The sequence below is a fragment of the Ceratosolen solmsi genome, unplaced genomic scaffold, assembly GCF_000503995.2.
Source record: "Ceratosolen solmsi marchali unplaced genomic scaffold, CerSol_1.0 scaffold4, whole genome shotgun sequence".
In the NCBI taxonomy this organism is placed as follows: domain Eukaryota; kingdom Metazoa; phylum Arthropoda; class Insecta; order Hymenoptera; family Agaonidae; genus Ceratosolen; species Ceratosolen solmsi.
Window position 1 is genome coordinate 313,726 of NW_011948449.1, and position 6,154 is coordinate 319,879.

Consider the following 6,154-nt stretch of genomic DNA (forward strand, 5'->3'; position numbering starts at 1 on the left):
ACGCATATCTGATATTCGTTTCGAATCTACTTTGGGGTTCTCCCGGCAGTAACCCATTAGGTTCTACTGCACTGGGAGTATGAGCACGTTTCGCTAGAGTTTTCCAGATGTTTTATGACACTAGTACAAATAATTATGAGCAGGAAAGTTTTGAAGTCTTAAATACAATTTTCATGACATTACTTGTCAGATATTTTATTGCCTTACTAAACGGAGTCTCTTATTCTCAAACATTGTTGTTCTCGTGTTTTGAATTCGAACTATTATAAATAATTAATATTAGTTTACTGGTAAAATGTCTAATCGACATTTCTCGAACGTTTCAAATAAAATAATATTCTACAAATTTTTTAGGAATATTAAAACCATGATTTAATTGTAACTTTATTGTAGAGATTCTAAGTGAAGAAAGAATAAAATAAAAAAATGAAATATAGAAATTAAATAATGAAAGATGATAGTAAAGTATTAAAATAATATTAAATAGTTATGGATATAATAAATTATAATTGAATATAAAAGCGGATGTATAGTAATAATATTTAATAATGAAAAATAATCAAGCTAATGATTATAAATTTATAATAGGTTTATGAAAGTATAGTTAGATATATTGTGAAAATGTTTACTTTATGATTATTTTTTTATGTTACTTTATAATTTACTTTTTAACCAATTAACTAATTAACTTTTTAATCAGTTTTTTATCAAAGATCAATTTAAGAATTACTTTCCGATCGTTGGAACACTCGAGCTGTAAAAGGTCTCGTGAATTTATAACAGTTTACGGATACTCTGGAAATTTGTATCAAACTAAAGAATGACTTACGGAAGGGATTTTGTGCTCTCAAAAATACATTATTTGCTAAAGGAAAGATTGATATTTTTTCGGTTATGGAAAATTAAATTTTGTCCACTAAGTAGTTATACAAAATCACTGTTATGGGAGACCAAGTTGTAGTAACATTCTTTATAGAAATATATGATCGTTATAGAAACTAATGTATAAATTAAATATAAAAAGCACAATATGTAGATAATAAAATTGATTTTATTATGTCTTATCGAGCCTGTGTTTCCATTTATATTGTATAATTTATGATAAAATATGTTTAAATTGAATAAATATAAACATTCGAATAAATTGTGCTTGAATACATTAAAATCTAAGGTGTTTGCTATTATATAAAAAATTATATAAAAAACAGTAACCTTTTCTTTTATCATTTTTTTTATTGTATAGTTAACAATAATTCTAGTTTTTGAATTTTTTTTTTATACGAAATATAGCTCGATTACTTTACCCATCATGTTATTCCCGATGTACTTGATAGAGCTATAATAATCGAGTACTCGTGTATGTTCGAAACGAATTCAATGTGATAGCGTCATTACATAATATGAAGAAAGAAATATAATACATCACACGTAAAAGCAGGTGAAATATACAAACATAAATATATATCGAGACATTGCTCATGTATTGTATGGTGGAAATTCAATCCTGTCAAATGTTTTCTCAAATGTCTTTCTATATACTTCTGAGGCTTTCTGATTATGGAAATTAATTATATGGCTGTCTCTATTTTACGACTTTTTGAAGTATCTCAAATTATGATAGTTTTATAATGTAAGTAATAACGAAAATCACAAGATATAACTATAGTTAATGTTAATGTGGGTGTAAAGCATTTCTTTATTGTAACAGCAGTTAGCATTGTGACATTAAAAGGTTGTTTTTGTTTTGATTTAATTTTAATCTTATGAAATACTTGGAAAATAATTTATTATATGAATAATAAAAATAATTTATTTCTCGAATATTGTAAAATATGTCTATTGTATTTAAATTTTGCATAATTAAACTGCTTCATTAATTTTGTTATAATTAATAAATAAAATAATTTAAATTTCTGAAATGTTTGAGAAGTGAATGTAATAATTTATTGTAACACTTGCGATTATTAATTCTATAAATTACATAAAAACTAATATACAATTAATTTTCGTGCATATTTTTAAAATATCTTGCTATTGACTTAATCTGATTTAATATAACATCATTAAATTATTAATACAACAAAATCAAATATTTTATCTGTTTCCACATTATTTTATTACTGAAAATTCAGGAATCAGCTTCGGTCCAATACTTTAAGAACTAAAGTATTATTTTTGTATATTACTATATGTAGTATTACTAAATTTGCTGCTGGTGAAAAAATGAGAAGCATTATTTTATAAATACCATAAATACTTATTTCAATTTAAAATATTATATTGTACTGATAGATAGATAAGTTATGGACTTATTTTAAAATTAAAAAAATTTTTTTATATATTTTTCTTTTCAATAGATAATGTTACTTTATTTTTTAATAGCAGATGAAAATCATTAATTTTTGTTATCTATTTCGTATAATAATTACCAGAGCTACTTTATTTTTTAAAATAATCCCTAAAACTACGTGACTCCATAATAAAATACACGTTAAAACATGTTACTGTTAAAAATATGAACAATATAAGAAATCTGTAGTATCGGTCAGCAAATCATAAACAATCTGGGAACTAAAACAATCGGCAGAGAGATGATGATGAGTATACCTTAATTTTATAGTAATGTAACGTCCCTCAACATTGGAAGACATATATTTATTTATGTATCTAAATATTTTTAATAAATCGAATACAATTTGAAGTTATTTTATTTTTTATTTAAAAATTTCACAATAAACAAATCAACAAGTTACAATGATGCATAAACACAATCACTGTATATATTACGGTAAATTAATTTTATAGAAATCAGATTCGGCTGTAACTTATTTAATGGTAACACTTATTATGTACAATAAACTAATGTTTAATGTAAAATAAAATATTGTATAGTAAAACAAATATAATAAATATAACAAATGCTTTAGGTATAGAAATAATTTTTAAACTATGTAGAAAATAGGATTATTATTTAAAAATATGTCTTTTATTGTATATTTAAATAGATATATTATTATTCAAATATTTTTATATCACAATAACGTTTCCAATTGCTTAAAGTTTTAACGTTAAATCTAAGTTCTCTGATGCGTGTGGTTTCCCTGTATTGGGTTTTTCTGAAATAAGTATTATTATTTTTGTATTAAAATTTTTAGATATGAAAAATAAGGAATGAACTATTTTTTTTAGTATTGAACTTACTATGTCTAAACATTTTGTCACATGCCTCTTCACAACCAATTCTGCATTCGTCTATAAGACCTATATTTAATGTTGATAAATAAATAAGATATTTATAAATGATCATTATAAAATTAAATTGTAAAAATGTTTTATCTTACATATTATTTTTTATTTCAATAATTTTAAAAATTATGAATAATAAAACCATTACATTTTTATGAATTATAAACATAATTTATCAACCGTTAGATTAAATTTTAATTAGAATAATTACAATTAATTTCTTTTTTTACTCTTATAATTCTCATTTTTTATACAAATTTCAATGTTATTTTAATTATGTAAAATACTGATATATTGCGTAATTATAATTAAAAAATAATATAGTTTATGAATTAATGTTGAAAACTAATATAAAATGTATAAATGTTATATCTTATTATTTTTATTAATACATTTATTTAACGATAACAACATTTAGTAAAATATAATATTTTTCTTACCCTTACAACCCATTATGCATTTTTTTCTGTCAGGATATCTATTTGATTCTAGATAATATAAAATAATGAATATTTTAAATAAACATTTAATGAAAGTAATTAAATTGTTATAAATTAATGGATGAAATAATATTTTAAAAAATGAAATAAAAATTAATGTTATTTTATTTTTTATTTTAATTTAATTTAATAATATATATTACCTATTTGATATAATATAAAACAATGCATTATGAGAATATTTTTATACTTTTGTTAATTAATAAATCTAAATTTAATATCAGAATTGACTGGAACTTTAATTCAATTATAAAATCAAAAGTTCATAATGGAATGTAAATATTTTTTTCGTATTTTAAATATTGCTATATACTCACATATAGAAAAAATGTAACTTCTATTACTCACAAGTAGTTTTCTACTGACTAGTAATATAATTGATTTTAACTAATGAAATTTTAACTAATGAAAATTTAACTAATGAAAAAAATATAATAATTGTATAAAGCATCGAATCATAAATTAATCGTTATAATTATAAATAAAGAATAGATTAAATTTAATGGATGTTATTCAATTTTATATTTGGTTGAACAAACTTCTATATAATAATAAAACGATTTATAAAATTTATATATTCTAACATGTCAATATATTATAAATTTTTAATACTTATAATTATAATATTATAAATTCTATACTTTCTTATTCATTATTATTTAGAAATATTCAGTTGTGACTTTCATAATCTCAATATCTTCATAAAATATTGATATTTATAATTAAGCGAATATATTTGTAGAAAAGATTAAATAAAACGTATTTTATGAACGTATATATCAATATTTTATTATTTGTAGCGAAAATCTTTATTCAACATTTCCTTTACAATAAAAGTAATTGATAGATCTGTCCCAAAAATATTAAATATAACTTCATGAAATCGATATTCATTGTATGACATTAAATAACAAGTACAATTAAAAATTTTTTTTACATAATTTTGCTCTACATAATATTTCTAACCGTTCAAGTGATTATTGATAGTAAATAATAAATTAGAATAATGTAATGAAGTCAAATTGTCAACAAAAGAACAATCTGAAATAATTATCCAATAGCTTACTGTTTTGAATATTTTAAGTAGAAAAGAAAAAATAATGACATCCTCCAATTATTAAAAAATTATTCTCTTTCTATGAAGAGATAACAAATTACGTAAAAATATGATCTTTTAAATAGTATTTATATCTCGTTAAAATTTTATAGTGAAAATAATTGGATTAACGTAGAATACATGAGTAGGTTCTCCGATTATATATTTTTATGAATTATTAAACTTCCGGTAGCTTCATACACATGAATATATCACGAAATTGTAATTGATACTAATTATCATACGTAAATTGATAAAACATTCAAATGTTATTCCACTTACTTGCAAACTTTTTGATACATGTTAAATTACAATTGTGTTTTATCTGGTCGGGAAGTGCTATATTTAAAAATTGAAACATAAGTTTAAAAAAATATAAGCTATATACAAATAAACTAAATACAAACAAAACATAGATATTCTAAAAATGGATTAATATTGTATAAAACTTTCAAATAGTTCATCTATGCATCACTATGAAATGTTGTTCATATATTAATAATTCTATGTTCTAAAAGTTTCAAAAGGGCGCCAATGAATCTTATTCGGCATCGAAATATTGTATTTTTGTTTCTTAATTAATATTCATATTCTTAAGCAATATACTCCATTTATAGAATTTTCATTTTAATTTATTCTATTATGTTATGTTTATTTTATTATCAAACTTTTTCTTTTGAAAATCCAATTTTAATACGATATCATAGCTATTAAATCTCAAAATGTTATTTATCGAATTTTAATTTATTGTAACCGAAAAAAATATGAGAAAACAAAGTAAAAGATTATACAAAAATTATTTTAGATAATGAAAAATATTAAGATGTATATCGTATTAATTTAATAAATTTTTTTTAATTTAAAAATACACTTTTTACCATTGCAGCATGCTTCACACTCCTCCTTCGTATATGTCAGATTCTTTGAACCTATACGGAACAGACTATATAAATTGATTGAATCAATATTATTAAAATTATATTTTAAAAATAAATATACCTCTACCACAATTTACAGAATATATGATAATAAATAATAAAAATATCGAAGACTTCATTTTATTTAATTTTTTCTATTATATTTTTTATATATTTCTTATATTTTTAAAGATACTTTTTTATCAATTATATATTTTTAAAACTATACATTCTTAATACAGTAGTTATTATTCTTAATATAGTTTTTAGTACAGTTATTGCATTAATAATAGATATATATAATAGTAAAGTATGATTTTCCAGAACAATTATTTATTTAACTTATTTTTATATCTTTATTAAACTATAACTATATATTTGTTTAATAGTTTTGT

General features: G+C 20.8%; 1 long non-coding RNA gene across 1 annotated transcript; it reads right to left on the reverse strand.

Moving 5' to 3' along the window:
• Positions 1 to 3,087: 3,087 nt before the first annotated feature.
• Positions 3,088 to 3,734, reverse strand: LOC105366415 (uncharacterized). Its single transcript, XR_913005.1, has 3 exons — positions 3,687 to 3,734; positions 3,202 to 3,261; positions 3,088 to 3,116 (listed from the first exon to the last, which is right to left on the reverse strand). It is a non-coding gene; the product is annotated as an uncharacterized LOC105366415 (long non-coding RNA).
• Positions 3,735 to 6,154: the final 2,420 nt, after the last annotated feature.